Source organism: Athene cunicularia, assembly GCF_003259725.1.
Source record: "Athene cunicularia isolate RWA chromosome 4 unlocalized genomic scaffold, athCun1 chr4_part2, whole genome shotgun sequence".
Lineage (NCBI taxonomy): Eukaryota > Metazoa > Chordata > Aves > Strigiformes > Strigidae > Athene > Athene cunicularia.
In genome coordinates this window covers 25,549,586-25,568,962 of record NW_020799099.1, presented here as the reverse complement: position 1 = coordinate 25,568,962, position 19,377 = coordinate 25,549,586, and positions in this window count along the sequence as shown.

Sequence of the window (19,377 nt, the reverse complement as noted above, 5' to 3'; positions counted from 1 at the left end):
ATCAAACTGAGTATACTTTTGGGTGTTGCATAGCTGCTAGGTCTGCTAGTTGTTCGCTAGCACGTATACAAAGCCTAATGTATATTCAGTCTGTGTATGGATTTGGATGTTCAGATCTCATTAAACAAAACTGCAGTCTGGCATCCAAATCCTCTTGGTGGCTTTGAAAATTCCACCATAAATAAATACAACATTTTAAAAACGTTGGAAAAAATGTGGATGCTTAAGCAAAAGAAAAGGGGCCTTATGGAAAGGAAAACTGCGTATCTAAAACATTCTCTTTTAGCCTTGCACTTTACATTTCTGATAGGGTTATTCCTCATAAAATGTCAGATGCTTTTTCTTCTAAAATGCATAAAATGTAATAGAGGAGCATCTGTTAGGAATACAGAGAGGCATCAGGGTAGGTTAGAATTGTGAAATGGTTCTGTTTCTTGACACGAGTTAACTTGCACAGTGTAGAAAATACCAAATCCTTTAGCTGATAAATTGTTACCCCATTACTGCAACTATTTTATTTTTGTATATTTGACCCAAATAAGTCCTGTGCTGAATGAAGCATTAGATGCCAAACCACATGGCTGAAAATGCAGATGCCATGGTAAAGGACTGAAGTGATCCACCATGGCATTGAAAACATCAGTTGAAAATCTCATTACAGTTCGAAAATTCAAATCTCTTGAATATTATGTTCAAAACAAAGGATTGCTGCACTACAATCTACACTTAAAACTGTCTGTCATGTCCATTTCACCTTATCCACTTGAAAATAATCTTATGTTCAACATTTTTTTTAAATTTTAGACTATTTAACACAATCCTGGTCGCCTTCCCTAAAACTGCATGTTAATTGCCTATGAGAAACTCTCCAAAACCTGTGGAAAATGGAAGTTGAGCTGTTGATTGAGAGAGCTGGTCAGTCAACAGTAGCTGTTACATAAAGGTGACATTTGAGAATGGGTGGGACTAGATTATGCCCAGTCACTAGCCTAATCCGGAGGAATACCTTGCTGTTACTTATATACGCCTACAGCATTTTGCTGAAAACTTTCAAATGGGAAATTCAGAAAAGTTTCTAAATGGTCTTACTTGTGGCATAACCAAAAGAAATTTGTATCAAATCAAACTTGCTTGTGTTGACCTCAGAAATTCCTGTCTCAAGCCCCATCTAGCTGGGTGTAGATTAATTTCCAGCATCTCCCTTTTAACAAACTGTAGGGTTCATTTAATTTCAAACGATTTGAAAATACTGGGTTGCGATCCAACACGCCAGGACTTCTTCCACTGATGTCAGTGGGACTTGAGAAGAAAATGCACCTGGAAGAAATGGACGGCATGTGTGCCTCCCTGATACTGTAACAAGAATCACTGGCAGCAGAGAACCTGCTCCCTGGTGTGTCGGGCTGTAAACCAGCAGGAGGGAGCATTAAAAGAAGGGAAATCAAGAGCCTGGAAAAGAGACTAGAACCAGCATGAGGCAGGGAGGTGGCGGGATGATTTGGAGGCGAGGTTCTCTATGCTTCATGGTGATTGATGCGAGCCTTGCTTTAAATGCTTATGTTGGAGCTACTTTCAGAGAAGTCTGAGAAGGTCTGTAAGGGAAAGGTCACTTACTGTTTCATCGTTCTACGTTTATATAAACTACAGTCTGCTACTGCTTTTACTGAATGCACAGAATAATCATGCCTTCAGGCAGGAATTTCTCTACTTGTCTTGTAAGCACTTTACCTGAGGTCAAGTGCTGGGTAGAATTAGTCTTCAGAATGATCCTAATAACTGTTAAGGTAGGCAGGAAAGGTTTGGCATTTGTTGACTGGGTTGTTGAGGGGTTGTTGGGTTTTTCTTGGTTTATTTGGGTTTGGGGATTTTTTGTGGGTTTTTTGAGTGGTCCATATGTTTTTTCAATTTTCAGCTGAACTACGCAGTCATATATAGCTTTTGCACTTTGAATTTCAGCTTCTGTAATGGAGCATCCTGTGCCATTGGCTGATCACACATTCACTGGGTAGAGATTGTTAAATTTCAGCAGTCTTCTCGGTTCTTTGGGGCAGAATTGCAGAAAACTGCATATGGCTTTGTTGCTGAGTATCATACACTGTGCTTGATCAATGAGATGTTTGAACTCACCCACTTTTCCTCGTTTTTCCCATGTCTACCTGAAGTGTTCCAGTGTATACCATTTTCAACCTTTGTATGTTTCTTGCAACTTAATTTTAATAACTGAAAATTGGGGATTCTGATCCCTAATCAGTTAAGGTGTGAAGCCAAGATGTGAATGTTTCCCATTGAAATAATGTGGTATGTTCCATCATGATAATTAGATATAAATGAGGGCTTAGTAACACAAGCCTCCTCTTACCAACATTTTCTGGATGGGGTTTAATGAGGTATTTTGTGACTTAAATTGAGTTAAGTAGTGATGTTTATACCATAGAAACAAAAAGCAACAAGGAAATTTGATTACTTCAAGTCGTATAAAAATGAAATGACAAAGCGAGGAGGACATCTTGATAATTGAATTTTAAAACATGAGACTGAGTAAAAGGAACGTCCAATTCATCTGCCTGCCTGAGGCATTAAGTGCTTGGGAAGATCCCATGGTAGTCAAGACTGCTAGGTAGTGCTTTGGGGAGTGTAGAGCTGGTAGTCCTTTGTTACAGCTCTTTTGTTTTGTAGCAATGGTAATGCTCATGTGTATAAACAAAAATGCCTGGTCTTGTGTCCCTGGCAGAATCAGTGATGCTTTGTGGCATCAGTGATGCTTTGTGGCAATAGTGGGGACTGGTAGAATACCATCAAACCCATTACTCGCTGAACTGCTTAATTTACAGAAAACTGCCTCGGGTAAATAATAAAAAAGGCAAATTTTGGAGTATTCTTCCTAAGAGGGAAATTCATTATGAATAATCTGAGCAAAATCCTTCCAGTGACTGCTGATGACATGCTTCTGAAATGTATGTACATTTGTCTACTGCATGTATCTGCTAAGGAGAGATGTAGTGAGTTTCAGCAGTGAACAAAGAGGATATGTGAAAGTCTGTGACAGAGAAGATAGAATTAACTGCGTTTGAAAGGAAGAACGAAGATACGTACAAACATGGAGCAGACCTCTGTTAGTGAAGACTCCATATTAAGAAGAACTGAGTGCTTACCAGCTCAGCTGGCCCAGAAGACAGTGTTGTGCTGCCTGCCAGGGACAGAATTACATGTTAAAGACCTGACACTGGAAAATAATCTCTGAGGAACAAAAAAATCTTCCTTTGCTCACCTGTGGTCTCACAATAAAAGAAACTGTTTGCTGGAGTCCATCAAGGACAGTGATGAGAGGTTGAGGCTTCAAGACCTTGCATCCTAGATGGCCTTCAGCAGAGTTCTGCCGGTCTGTCAAGGAGAAAAAAAAAAGGATAGGGAAAGATAGTGTGGAGATCAGGCTTTCTCAAGCCTGGTTCTATCGCATGGAAGAAAAAAATCAGGTGCGTGAGGAGGGGATAAGAAAGAAAATAGTCACAGAGGCAAGGGGAATGGACAAGAGATTTGGAGGTTTGCAAAACTGAGCAGGGCCCTGATCAAATTGATATACCTTTGAAGCTTGCACTGCTTTTGAGTAGGAGGTTGATTTCAAGAGGTCCTTTCTGACCTAAATTGTTCTGTAATTCTGTTATGTTAAGAAAAAAGTGTTACACCAAGAATAGTGATCAGGGAGATGATGTGGGATGCAGTGGGTAATGAAAGGTCAAGGTACGGTATTGACTGAGGTTAGAGAGACACAACTGAGGTTCCTATATGTTTCTCAAAAAGATACTTTGCAGCACGGTGGAACTTCAACTGCTCATGCAGGATGTGAAATGAAGTGTAAATTACAGTTGGAACACATATATCAAAAAAATATGTGCTGTCCGGGAAGAGCAGAGCTAAAGGCAAAAGGTGATGTGGTAGCACTGCACATTACGAATGTGGTAGGCTGCAAAAAAATGGGAAGGGACAGCAAAAATAAAGCTGTTTTGGATTACTGTCACTTTGGGAGAAGGTAGCAAAAGACTTCCTTTTGGTTTTGGTGGGTTACAGAGCCTGCTGTAGTCTCTTAAGGTTGGCTTAAGCACAGTTATATATGCACACATAGGATTTTCTGTAATTGTACTGCTGGGACGTTTCTCTGCAATAATATATGCATAGCTGGTGAACAGGTATTACTAATCTTGCTAGGACTATATAGAGCTAACACATTTATTCACACAGTTAATGACAAAAAGCTATCTATATTAATTTTTATTTTCATAGGTAATATGCTATGGAAGACTTGACTGTAGAAAACAATCTTGTATCTGTAATCAAAAGTTAGTTTTGTTTAAATTTAAAAAAAAAAACAACAAAACTGTTCAGATAAAAGGAAGAAATAGGTCTGTAACTAAGAATTATGTCTACACAACAGTATCTACCCAGCAAAGAGAAACAAATTAGTTCTGACTGGGCTGATTTGAATATCTGAAGCTGCACTGCCACATGCTTTGTTCCAGCTAACAGATTCAAAGTATATTATCTCAAGTGGAACGTCACACTGACATAGCTACACTACCCAAAATAGCTTTGATCATATTCCCTGCTGTGCCATGTAAGCTGAATTCTAGGATTACTGACTTCAAAGAGCAAACTTTCATAAATATAGAGATGAAGACATTGGGACCCAGCAGTCTGAATGCTGAGGAAGTTTAGTATTGTATCAAGCCAAAGATGTGAACATCAGCTGGAACTGTCTGGATAGCAAAGATTATCTAGGGCAAAAAAAAAACAGGGCATGAACTGTCCACTAGGGAAGGTCTGTGTTTTGAAGGGGACAAAGTGTAAGGATTGCAAAAGGTCTGTGAACAGGCTTAAGAAAATTACAACAAACTGCCAAAGGTTCTTCGCTCATAAAGAGGAAGAAAACCTAGGACTCCTGAAAAATGAGCTAGAGGATAAAAATAATCTCTCCTGGCCAAAGTGAAAGCATTTTTAACCTTAATATGTAGTAAAGCTAGTGATGATGTTGATCATGGGATGAATGACAGGACAGAGCTAGTAGTAAAGGCAAGGAAGGAAAAGAGACCACACTTACAGTGAAAACATGCCTCAAAGATCTTAACGTGCTCAAATAGAGGGGGAAGAATAATCCTTGTCCTAAGATTGTATGGAGAGTATGTGTGTGTGGAGTTAACAGGCCCAGCAGCATGGTATAGCATGGCATTTATATAATTTCATTGAGGAAGGGATGAGAACATGCCACTAGAAAATCATGATGGAGTCCTCCCTAGCAAAGAAGTGGAAAATAAAGTGATTCACACAAGCCTCGAATGGTTGACTCTATCAGATTAGAATCACTTTTGGAGAAAAGTCAGAACATGCAGATGCAAGAGTGCTGTGCGTGGGTTTCAAGGTAGGTCATATGCCCAAATGCTGCAATCTTTGAGGAGATAACAGATAAATTCAGTGGAATTTATGTATTTGAGGTTCAGAAAAGCATTTGATACAGTGCCAGGTAAGAGTTAATTCTAGAATTACAACATTATACAGTTATTACAGAGTATATTGTCAGTTAGATGAATAGTGCAGTGGAGAGAGCACTACTAGAGAGGGAGCAAAGGGCAACCTTTAAAAAGGCAAGAACAGAACTAAAGCAATATCCTTGGTAGATAGATTTTTCTGGTTTGTTTTTTCACAGATTTTTCTGTATTGTTTACAGTAGAGCTAGTGACAGAAACAAGCCTGATTAGAACAGAGCTTGGTCAGTTTATAAGAGGGTATTTAAATTAATTTCATATATGAATTTGTCAAACTTCACATTCCAGCTATTGGTTCTTATAATACCTTGTTCTTCTCTAGATTAAGGAGCACCTGGATTTCTGATATGATTACTCACTGTAACCAAATCTATTTTAATCTTTTTTATCTACTAAAAATACTGACCTTTTCTGCTGTCACACCATGACTCATTTTCTCTAGTCCTTGAGTAATTTTTGTGGCTCTCATCAGAATCTACTTTTGCATTTTGAAATAAATCTAAGTCAGTTCTTATTCCAATATTCCTATAATACCAGAAATTATTTCAGGATAACATTTGTAGACCTGAAGCACTTGCAACCAGTTCTTAGCTGATTCTTGAATGCAAAATACCCTGTTAATTCAGCTGTATTCATCCTTGTATGTGTTCTCTGACCTTAGTAACATCACCATTTCCTTCACTTACTAATGAACTGGGTAATGCTTACTGTCCCTAAATAATGTTGAAGGTTCTTTGTGTTTCTTCAGTAGTACAAACCAGAAAGATTTATTGAACACTTCTGAATTAAGATGTATTTGAAGAAAGAATTTACCTTGTTTTGCACAGAGAAAGAAAATACTATCATTTGAAAACGTTGGATAAAACATGAATGCAAATACAAAAGAGAATGTACTGAGGTGGTGTCAAAGATCATGAGGACTGGCAAGGACTTTGGTATTCTCAAAGGCACCATAACTCACAGAGCTCTGTTTAATCCATTAGGCTATCTAGAAATATCATTTCTTGATGTGAATTTTGGATCAATGGAGTTTTTTCAAAATTTGTCCAGGGATTCAAATATTTTAAAATACTTTGTTTTAATTTTCATCAAGATATTTTGAAATATAATAGAGATAGTCAAATTTAATAAATAATGCATGAAAATTCAAAGGGAGGCATGTTTTATTTAAGCTTCCAATTTCACGAATCTACCTCTTTTTCCTCTTCTATTTCCCTGATTCTGTTTTCCCCTGCAGTATCTCTTCCTGCCAAAAATTGTTTTAGGAATTGAACTCAAATAGGGAAGCTGTAGTCAGATGACTGAAAGCGCAGTTTTCTATTAAGTGTTGCATTACTGAATCATCTCACTCCATTTTAGAGACGTAAAAGAAAGAAAGATACGTATATGGGTTATATATAAAGACTGTAACATTTTTGGAATGTGGTCTGAAGAGGTTTTGCAGCATGTATTTGGAAAGATGCGCTATTTCTGAGTGAAGATGCCATGAGTGAGTTATGTAGGTCATCTCCAAGAAGCAACAATAACGTCTTTAGAGTAGTTCACACCACAGTGTGCTCTGTAGATGCCTGACATTTTGCAGCAGCTTATTCGTAAAATATTTTAGTAAGTTTTAAAGTTTTATTGTTTCTATTTCTGTCTCTGCCTGTAAAGCCAAGCTCCATTAATTCTACAATTCCAACTATAAAGAATTATGGGAAAGGAAAGGAACTTGTAAATAATGCATTTAGAAACCTCTAAAAATGATTTGCAGAACTTCTGACACACTTCTTAAAGGGGAATATCTCATGATCAGCCGCAGACCATAGACAGGTAGGTAGGAAGAGCTTCCTAGCTTTTTAATGGAGTTAAATCTCTTGGTTGCAGCCTGGGAGGGTCATTAAGTTTATCGGTAGCTTTCATTCAGAGCAGGCTAATTCCAAGGAAGAGATTCACAGTTTGCTCTGGGGGAGAGGAGTCGAATTGGGGAAAGTGGCACTGTGCACACAGGAATTGAGATCTGCATCCTTTGTGCGAATGAAACTACCACAGCTGGATCCCAAGTTCCTGGCTGCTGAAAGTCTGCAAAGTGTCATCTGTGGCTCAAGGGTCGGATCAGTCACTGTATGTTACGTATTAGAGCCTAAAATCTGGATGATTTTCTGTGGAAATTTTGGAGGAAATGCCCCAAATATCTCCTCCCCAGGAACTTCCCCAACAAGCTTTGTTGTTGTTTTAAATGGTTTGTTGGTGGTTTAATTAACTGTTTTTTCCTATGGATGTTCCTCCTGGTCAGAGTGCTACAATACAAGCACAATGCAAACATTTCCCATTCTCTAAATGGCTTTCAAGCCAGGGGTCCGTTTCTGAGATGGGACACTGGAGAGAGAAGTCCCACTCTTTTTCTTCTCTCTAATGTCTTTTCCACTTCTCGGCATCATCCACAAGGTTTCCCTCCTTTCAATATCTCTAAATATAAAACTGTAATTTAGCCATCTGGGAATAATTCAGTTGAATCCAGTTCTCCCCCAGGACTTCAGTAGGAATTCTCACACAGGATGGTTCTCCTAGATACATGGGAGAATGCTGACAACATGAAAATTACATCATTTTATGCTTCCCTCTGCAATAAATCCATCACTTTATGATTTTCACAAAAGTCACTACCCAGAAACCAAATTTACAAGTCAGAAACAACTTTAATGCAGACCCTGTAGAAGATGTATAGGAACAAGAAAAGAGGTAGCCTTCCTGTGGGAGCAGAAATTGCCAGCGGTTGAAATGGGTTTGGAAGCACGTGCTTAAATCCTGTGCAGTTTCACATTTAGATCTAGAAGATGTAGCTCAATGTAGTCTGAAGATTTTCAAGAATTCCCTGCTGGCTTTCACCAAAGGAAAAATAAATCTTTAACTTCTTTTATTTCCTTATTTTTCTTTTATTGTAGACATTTTGAATGCTTTTCTCACTTTTTCGTCTTCCGATGCCTCAGTTTTGAGGTATTTCAACACTATAAAAGCATCCTAAGGAATGGAGGGCCAGATTCTTTTCTCTGTTACATTCCCTTAAATGTTAAAACAGTTCCTGTCATTTGCACAATGTATAGGCAAAGCAGAATACAGTTCAAGGAATAACTCTTCATTTGACAGTGGCTGCTGAAGAACAAACCTGGTGATCTTGAAGGGGAAAGCTGGAGGCTGGACAAACAGATAAAAAAGGAAGTGAGCTGAATGCTCTCCCAAATTCTGTGGTTGTCAGATGGCTTGGCACGAGTGTCAGGTTTCTTTTTTTGGTGAAGTCCCTGAATTGCAGCTCAAAGTTCTAAGCCAGGTCCTGCAGTTTCTGTCTTTGGAATGTGCTTTGTTCTCTGGTCAGTTCCTGAGGTGATCCACCCACTGCTAGGATGGACTTTAAAGTTGTAAACTGCTTTTTGTGAGATCAAAGACAACCCATCAAAATGAGAGACTCTTGAGGATAAATTTCTTATTCTGTATCTTGCTACTTGCAGTCCTACCCACTTACTGTAATGCCATTTAGTATACATGATCAAAGTCTTTCTATGGCAAGTGATAAAAATTAAGAACTCAACTAGTGAGATCAGGAGCCCATAAAAGAAAAGGTAATGTAGGGCTTCTAACAGAAAAACTATATTATGTTGCCAAAGGATTGCAAAGCTGCCTCTTGGGTCTGACTGGGTTCTTGCTTACCTATGCTGAGATGCTTCAGATAATTAGTGGTTGATAAGCCAACATTGAAATATTTTTTGGATGTTTGGGAAAGAACACATAAGTTGCTTATTTTGTACCAGATGCTTATTATACTTCAATCTGGAATACTGCTAAAATTAATATTGAAAGTAATTCTGCATTTTAAAGAAATATAAATTGTCATGGATTATTTGGATTTACGTTAATGGGTTTTATTCATTTATAGCTGCATCTTTGCAAAAGGGTTGAAACTTGTAAAGCAGTCAAAACCTAAGATTTTACAGAATGTAATAAATTTTCTTTTCATACCTAACCCTGTCCCAGGTCATCCATGATAGCTTTTTAATATTAGTGATTCTAGCCTCGTGTTCTTGCATAATCTTCTATGTGATATTACCTGGCCAACCTTTTTTGTGCCCTTCATTTTCTCAAAGGGCTCTGAACTTTTCATTGTGTGCTGTGATGAAGGACCAAATAGATAACTATATTAAGCTGGAAGAACAGTTGAGCTCTTGAGGGGGAAAAAAAAAAAAAAAAAAAAAAAAGAATGTAGAATAAGTGTAAATTTTATAAATAACTTCTAGTTTCAATATTACCTGCTGGATAACAGCATTTGCTGGTGGTGCATAAATTCAAGGTAGTAATCTGTCATGCATCATCCAAATGCTATAAAGACTTCAAAACCAGGAAAAAAGCACAATAGCAATTTTCAGATGAGTCAGAATGGTGTTATCTTTCTTTATTCTTTCTATTATAAATTCTGTCAAAAAAGGGTTGCTCTTGTAATTAGTTGTCCAAGGAAATGATTCCTGGAAGAGGAATCTTATTCTAAAGAGCTATAAATTGACATGGTGGAAATTGCTTCCTAATAATTTTTTTTAAGATTAATGCTAGAAGTGAAACCTTTCAGACATTGTGGGAACCATTTATTCATGTAAAATAAACAAAGATGTGCAAATGAGTGGTGCTTAGTTATAAGGAGATATTTCAGGATAACTCTCAGAAAATGTCATTCGGTGAAACTGGGGCTGTGTTTTGTTTGTTGCTTTGTTGGATGTTGTCTTACATAATTTCTTGCATTGTTTCAAGCACAACCAAACTTTAAAAATAATCAGATGTGGCCACCATTCAAGGAAATATTCACTCTGAAAAGCAGAGGGGGAAATTCAAGTAGCCTGACTTGGTCTCTAGCCTATCAATTTTCTAAATGTTTGGCCTTACCAAGGTTTTTGCCTAGTCTGAACTATTTACTTGGTCAGTGAATTCCTTACAGAGGCAACAGCTGCCTCTGGAGATACACCACTAAGCAACCAACTCTTTAACTTTGTTGGCTCCCTAAAGAAAATGGTCATGCTGAGAAGATGGCCCAGCTGCTGCCAGTGTCCCATGGAATGCACAGAGAAAAGCAGAAATCTCCGATTGCCTCCGTTCACCCTGGAGTCATCCTGTTCCCTGGCAGTAAAGGAGTTAAAGCACTCATCCAAGGAACAAGAGTTCCGAGGTAAGACCTATCTTAAGCAGTCCTAATCACCACCATTTTTATCTCAGGGTCCCCCTTACTGCCAGGGAACCACTGGTTTTTCTGAGGGAGGACTCTCCCTTCCCACCCAAAGCTGAGGTGCTGCAAGGATTTCTTTCCCAGAAGGTAAAAGTAAGAAGCTGGTTCTTTCAGACTCAGTAGTGCTCTTGGAAAAGATAGCTGGTTTATTGATTCCTCTCCTTTTACCTCTGCTCCCCTGTTTCCACAGTCTGAGCATGCACAGGGCGCTCTCTCATGTCATGGAGGTTGGAGGAGTTTCAAGGGCTGGATTAACTCAGATCTTCTGAAAGCAAGCCCTGGATGATATTAACATTGTACCCATAAAAGAGAATTACTCTTCTACGTGGTGGCTTCAGTGAGTGGCAGGTTCTGCTGCAACATAGGGATCTCTTTGAAATCAGTACGTGCGCCCATTGACCCCTGCAGTACATCCACCTGTATCTTAGCCATGAGTATACAGCACAGTGTTTTTGAAAAGCCACAGTTTTGCTAAATTAAAGCCAATTCCTTTCAAAGCATCCAAGAGCACTAATTTTAATTGATTACTCAGTCATGGCCACATTTCAAATTTCATCTGTTTTTACTGTTGTTCTTCTGGAAAAAGTTTGGTTAGAATCACTCTCCCATAGCCTAAAAATGGTTGCAGGGATTTTGCTTTGACTTTAAGGGGATAAGAAAAAAAACCCTCTCTTTAGTGATGGAAAATTTCAGCCTGAACAATGAATGATTCAGAAGACTGTGGTTGTGAGAAAAATGGGCTTTAATTGGATTCGTTTTGCTTATGTAACCATTTGGCCCCTATCAAGCAGCTGCTTTAATAATATAATTTTGCTTATCAATGATATGTAGTCTCCTCTAAACTAATGTATCTGTAGCAACAAAAATGTGCCACATATATATGCCTGTGTTTGTATGCAAAGTTTAAAAAGTTCCTGCAAATGTTTGTGGAAGTCCACCCAGGGGTCCTAATAGAAAGGCATTGCTTCTGGCTCAGGAAATCCTTCAACCACAACTAGCTGGAGTTTGGGAATATATTCTGAAAAAACTAGATTTGCTGGTTTAGATGAACCTCCGATCCAGTACACTCAAACTTGGGTGAACAAAACAACAGCAGCATGAAGAGTTTCATGGAAGAAGCGAAGGCTTAGCCCTCCTGCTGCAGCTGCTGTCATTGCAAATATCCTGAGTGGTTTTAGACCCTGCTTTGGAGTTAGACAGACATGCTGAGTTAGTTCTCGGTGAGCTCCTGCGCAAGATGGTTGGAGAAGGGTCTGAAGATGAGTAGCTGGGGGTTGGTTCTTGGGTTTGCAGCTGGATTTCCTGTTGAATGACTCAAGCTGTTAATCCCGCTGGGTCAGCCACAGTGGATGAAGCTAAGCAGAAAGATTTAGCACTGAAATTCATGTCAGGCGAATACTGGAGCTGACAGATAGAAGAGGCAAGCGAGCAATGCTTTTTTGCTGGCTGATGGTGAAATACCTTCCACTACCACAGTAGTCAAGTAGGTTAAGCCACAGGTCTCAATAATTAGGTCAAGGAGTTTGTAAAGAGCTACCTGAGAAGGGGGTTGTTTTTAAATGTGGTCCTCCTCACCCTGGGGAACTCATATGTTAAGCCAATATTTAAATGGAGACAACTGGAGTCAACTGTGGACTTGTCAGCCTGGCTGAATACAATGCTGGAAAGTCTGAGGTGTGACTCAAGGGAATTAAAGAGCAGTAAAATACATAATGCCAGTTCACAAAGGCTGAGACAGGGACTTGAGGTGAGGGAAAAGAGAATTTACCAATTTAATTTGATAGAGCTGTGATGAGGCTAGGCATTTACTTGCTAATGATTGCTGTACTGATGTCAGTTTCCTGCTATTTTGCTTGGTTTTCCCCACTATATTTTAGTTTCAACACAAGAAGAGTGCAAAATCTTTATGACCTAGTCAATGACATGAAGAGGATCAGATCTTGGACCAGTGCAGTTTTATCAATGGGCTGAAAACATAAGTTGCAGTTAACCTAGAGACCAGTGAATGAAAAGTAAAGGGACATGTTATGGAAAAAGGGGCTCAGATACTTTCTGCTCTGCTATGGTACTCTGTCTTGGCACAATGTTGGCCACATTTGTCATAGTACTCAGCAATCCAAGGGAAGAGCTGGGAATTATGATGGATTAACTCAGGCTCCCTGTACAATCCTCTGGCTAAAAAGGATTAGCTGAGCCTTCAAGTCTTGCATCTATAATCAAGGAGGTGTTACACTGTGTGGGGGCTTTTTCACATTTATACTTGGCACAGTGACTGCTGTGCAAACTCTGTCCTTTTCTGACACGTGTTATTCAAGAATATATTAAATATGGTTTGGATTTAGAGATGAGCCACAAGTGATAACAGCATTAAGTGACACTCATTTCAAGTTGTGCTGCTGATCACCAAATAAATACAGATTCATCAGATGAGAAGGACCATATGAGAGTGAGCCTCACCCTCTAACCTGCTGATTTTAGGGCCTTTACCTCCAGGGTAACTGCTGACTCCAAAACACTGAATCTCTAGGAGGAGGCAATAGCATGATGCCATCTCACAAGTGAGAGACTGCCTCTTCTGGCATGAGAAGTAAAGCCAAAAGGGCGTTAAGAAGAATAACTTCCTGTGTGAGATATTTAGTGAAATAAAAGCAGCTCTAAAGACAGAAACCGTCTCATGTAGGTAAAATAAACCAAAGTCTAGGAAAACCTAGGAAACTGTGCACCCAGGTTTGGAGCACTGTGCTCATGCAGTGATCATAATCTCCCTGAACATTTTCAGTATTGCAACTTTGCCTGCGAACTCTCCTCTTGTGGATCAGCTGGATTATGGAGTGTTAATGCTTTGCAGCAGCAAGTCTCACTAGGAAGGCATTTCTGCATTTCAGTAAGCAGGACAAATAGTTATTCCCAGCTGCCCAAATGGCAGAGATGCTAAGACAATAAACTTTTGGTTTTAGTAGACAACCCCCAAAACTAGAGGACAGGGTGAAGAAGGTTCAGTGAATTGCGTCATTGTGAAATCATCACCACCACCAAAAATGGATTTAATTGTGAGCTGAATAAAAGCATTTTTTAAAAGCTGTTAGTAAAGCAGGAAGCAAAGCAGTTCAGACAAATCAAAACATTTAAACTTCTGAAATATTCGAAGGTTTAATTATTCTTGGCCAAAAAAATATCAAACAAATCAGAAGGAATTTTGGTTGACAAATATTTTTTTAAAGGAAAAGCATTTCTTCCAGAGAAATGTCACCTTTCTCTAGTTAATAGAACATTATAAACAAGCCAAGGAAAATCATTAATCTGTTACACAAAACTACATAAAGAGCCCACCAGAGCATGGTATTCCTGCTTGAATATATCTGCTTCATCTGATCAAAAATGAGCAAGAGTTTAGACATGATAATAAACTAGAGTTTAAGGTTAAAGTTCCCTCCCTGCCCCACCAAAATTATGAAGTTAGGCAGTTTGATCCAAATGGTCTAGTTTTTAAAAGCTCAGAGCACATCTACTGATCTGCAATATTTCTACATTTTCACTCTATTTTTGTTTGTTGCCGTGGAGTCTAACGGGATATTTATATATGTGGCTGTTGAACAGGATGGTTAGAATTACAGCATGTGGCTGCTTGCCTCCTCCATGTGGCGAGCACAGTGGGCCTGCATTCAAGTCCTTCAGCTGGCTCTTAGCTCTGGATGCTGGGTTAGGGCTTAGGCCCCAGTCTTCCACCATGTTGATCAGTCAAATCCCCACTACATTAAAAGATTTAATTTCAGTCTGTGTGTCACCAGCACAGCTGCAACATTGCAGACCGGCATCACCCGCATTGTGTGATGGCTCAGTCACAAGGGCCTGGAAGAGATCAGGCAAGTGTAGAGAGTGGCTCCCTTGAGGAAACACAGCAAAATCTCCATTTTTCCTGCATTCAGAAGTGTCATTCACAAAACTTGTGTCCAAACCTCTTGTCAACCACTGCTTATCCCCTTCCAATTGTTCCCTCCTTCCAGCTCTTCTCAACCAGGTTTTCCTAAAGAAAAATAAAAAAAAGCAACTCATTGATTGTAGAAAGGCCACGGTGGATTTTAGTAATTTAAATAATGCGTGCACAGATTTATTTATTTTTTAATGATGGACACCATTAGAAAACTCAAAGTTAGTTTGGGTAGACTGTGAAGAGTTTGGGAAAATAGGAAATTAAAACAGTATTTTAAAAAGCAACAGGTTATTTCACAATAAAAATGTCATCTTTGGAAATACATTTCCTTTTTATTATACATAGGGAGCTAAAGGAGATGGTAGAGTCCAATATTTGGCATATCAGGCTGAAGGTATTTAGATTAAGGAGGAAGAGTAAAAAAAGAAATATTGCATCTCCGGTCTGCCTTTTCTTCAGGTGTGGCTTCAGCTTGAGCACAGAGGTGTCTCTTAAGGAACTGCCAGATACATCAATTTCTCTGTGTAAATTAACAAAATGGAACTGTCAATTATTTAAAAGTGTAGATGCAGCAACCAGTGAGCAGTTTGCTGTGTCTGGCATTCCTTGCAAAGAGGGGCGCCAGAAACTTACTGGCAAAACCCTCCAGCTAAGTGATCTCAGATGAAAAAAAAAATGACAGCTTCTGCTAATGAACAGTCAGTGCTGTGAGCATAAGCATTCATCAGCAGTCCCAGAGTGGGGGGACTGCGGTAATATCTGGGACTCTCCTTTTCTTTGCACCCATGTGCACTTTTAGCCCAATCTTACTCTGCGATGGTACTGGAGCTAGAACATATACCACCAGAAGAAAGAGCAAAGGGCATCTGCTCCCAAGGACACAGTTCAAATGCCTTGTTTGTCTCTTCTCAGTGTCATAACTTTGCTCCAGAGGCAGCTGCAGGAAGACTTGCTGTGTCCACAGCTCCCAAGGAAGGCAGTGAAGATCATAGAAACCTTCCCATGTCCTGCCCCGGCTGTGACCAACTGCAGATGCCTGGGAGAAGAGTACCAAAACCAGCACAGTATGATCCACTGGAGACCTGGCATCCCCTGTGACACATGGCAAGCTTCAAGCTGTACGGGCAGGATTGTGCTTGAGACCCACTGCGTTAACCTGTTTTCTGTTAACTGCCCTAATCTCTTTGTTAATCCCTTTAAAATTCTGGTTTCCATAAGGTAAGGATGATGCATTTCACTGTTTAATTATGCACTGTGTGGGAAAAGGTCTTCCTTTTCTCTTTGTGGCATTCAGAATGAATTGGTTTGGGTGGTATGTATGTTTGGGAATATTTCTGTGCAACCGCAAATGAATTACTAAGACTGATACAAGTGTCAACTTGATTTAAAACCTAAAGCTTTAGATCAGCAGTTTATGCACTGCAGACACTAACAAACACTTTAAAGTGTTTTACAGTCAAAAACTTTACAGAAAGAAGGCAGCTGTGGCTATGGTGCTAAAGGTTTAGTGTCTTTATTTGTGGGAAGCCCATGTTAACTGGCACAAATAACACGCTGACATTGCCAAAAGGGGTCTTTACAATGCCTTTCCCTCACCTCCAGATGACAAATGCACAGATGTGTACAGCTTTTGCAAATTGAATGCACGCCTGGAAGAGATTTGGTATTTGCAGAAGGAGTTTCTACAGCATTTGATGAAAAAAACTAGGAATTGTACACATCAGCTTGATGTAAGAAACCTTTCTATAATGTCCAGTATCTGAGGAAGTACAGGCTGTGATGGCTAGTCATGCTTTAGAAAGTTGCTGAGGCTGTTAACAAGGCTAACTGGGACTGCACTTCCCACCAGCCCCACTCAGGACTTCCTCAGGATGCCTTGAGGACAGCATATTCAAAATCCTAAATCTGGGTCAACTGAAAAGTGTAAAATCAAGGAATCACAGAATCATCTAGGTTGGAAAAGACCTTGAAGATCACCCAGTCCAACCATTAACCTAACACTGACAGTTCCCAACTACACCAGATCCCTCAGCTCTATGTCAACCCAACTCTTAAACACCTCCAGGGATGGGGACTCCACCACCTCCTGGCAGCCTATTCCAACACCTAACAACCTGTTCTATAAAGAAATGCTTCCTAATATCCAGTCTACACCTTCCCTGATGCAACTTGAGGCCATTACCTCTTGTCCTATCACTTATTACTTGGTTCAAGAGACTCACCCCCAGCTCTCTGCAACCTCATTTCAGGTAGCTGTAGAGGGCGATGAGGTCTCCCCTCAGCCTCCTCCTTCTCCAGACTAAACACCCCCAGTTCCCTCAGCCGCTCCCCGTACGACCTGTGCTCCAGACCCTGCACCATTCAGACATTTCATTCTTTCCTTAAAAGGATAGATTAAACCAATAAAGCTGATCACACATGCAAGGATATATACCCAGACAAATAAAAGAGTTAATGTCCAGTGGCCAAGAAAAATCCCTGCCCCCTCAGAGGGGACAGAGGTGAATGAAGTTCCTCTCAGTTAGCTTACATTTACTGCAAAGACTATGTTCTAATTTTCAACAGGTGTTGTTGGTCCCCTGCAATAGTTACCTAGCATAGTGCCTGCTAGAGTGGACTGTAGCTAAACAGAAATATGATGAAGCATCTAACTTAGTCAGGCATGACTCGATACTTTATCTTTTATCACTAAATATTATACCCTTTATGTTTAGCCTTTGAAGTCTTATTGTACTCATACAATGCTTTACATGTCACTTTTCAGGCAGGAAGCATGATTTTAGCCAGTTTGCCACGAATTGCAGTTTTGGATTGGTAACTGTTAACCTCTGTAGTGCTTAACCCACTGCATGGGGGAAAATGTTAGGAAATAATATAATGGCTCCAGAAGAAAACTGCACAGCCATCTATCTATCTATACACATCTAATCCATATAGAAATGTCAGGACAGGAATAACAAAACCTTGCTTCTCATGTATATTTTTAAATTAAAAAATGAACGCTATAGTTCCTGTAGCCTTGGCAGGTGAGGCCAGAGAAACTGAAGCAAGGCAACAGTATAAACTGATAAAGGTTAAACCCAACAATAACAAACCACTGTAATTTATTTATCTCAGGACACAACACATTCACAACAGGTTTCTGCAACAATTGCAGACAAGAGGGGTACCATAGAAAGATGTCCATAACAACATTTTCTATCATTTACAAGCAGTCCTGGCTGACAGGGGAGGTCCTGATTGGAAATTGGCCAGTGTGATGCCCATATATAAGAAAGGCCAGAAGGATGATCCAGGAAACTACAGGCCTGTCAGCTTGACTTCGGTGCCCGGGAAGCTGATGGAGCAGCTCATCCTAAACATCATCATACAACACATGAGGGACAACCAGATGATCAGGCTCAGTCAGCATGGGTTTATAAAAGGCAGGTCCTGCCTGACAAACCTGATCTCCTTCTATGACAGGGTGACCTGCTTATTGGATGAGGGAAAGGCTGGGGATGTTGTTTACCTTGACTTTAGCAGGGCTTTTGACACTGTTTCCCACAGCATTCTTCTGGCAAAAATGGCTGCTCGAGGTTTGAACAATCGCACCTTCGCTGGGTAAAAACCTGTCTGGATGGCCTGGCCCAAAGAGTTGTGGTGAACGGAGTTAAATCCAGTTGGCGGCCGGTCACGAGTGGTGTCCCCCAGGGCTGGGTTTTGGGGCCACTCCTGTTTAACATCTTTATTGATGATCTGGACGAGGGGATCGAGTGCACCCTCAGTCAGTTTGCAGATGACACCCAGTTGGGTGGGAGTGTTGATGTGCTCGAGGGCAGGGAGGCTCTGCAGAGAGACCTGGACAGGCTGGAGCCATGGGCTGAGGCCAACTGGAGGAGTTTCCATAAGGCCAAATGCCGGGGGCTGCCCTTGGGCCACAACAACCCCCAGCAGCGCTACAGGCTTGGGGAGGAGTGGCTGGAGAGCTGCCAGTCAGAGAGGGACCTGCGTTGATTGACAGCCCGATGAACAGGAGCCAGCAGTGTGCCCAGGTGGCCAAGAAGGCCAATGGCATCCTGGCTTGTGTCAGCAATAGCGTGGCCAGCAGGGACAGGGAAGGGATCTTACCCCTGTACTCGGCACTGGGGAGGCCGCCCCTCGATTCCTGTGTTCAGTTTTGGGCCCCTCACTCCAAAAAGGACATTGAATGACTCGAGCGTGTCCAGAGAAGGGCAACGGAGCTGGTGCAGGGTCTGGAGCACAGGTCGTACGGGGAGCGGCTGAGGGAACTGGGGGTGTTTAGTCTGGAGAAGAGGAGGCTGAGGGGAGACCTCATCGCCCTCTACAGCTCCCTGAAAGGAGGTTGCAGAGAGCTGGGGATGAGTCTCTTGTCCTATCGCTTGTTACTTGGTTCAAGAGGGAATGGCCTCAAATTGTGCCAGGGAAGGTTTAGACTGGATATTAGGAAGCATTTCTTTACAGAAGAGGTTGTTAGGTGTTGGAATGGGCTGCCCAGGGAGGTGGTGGAGTCCCCATCCCTGGAGGTGTTTAAGAGTTGGGTCGATTTAGAGCTTAAGGATATGCTGTAGGTGGGAACTGTGCTAGGCAAATGGTTGGACCAGATGATCTCCAGGGTCCTTTCCTACCTAGATGATTCTGTGATTCTATGAACATAATGCACAAATAGC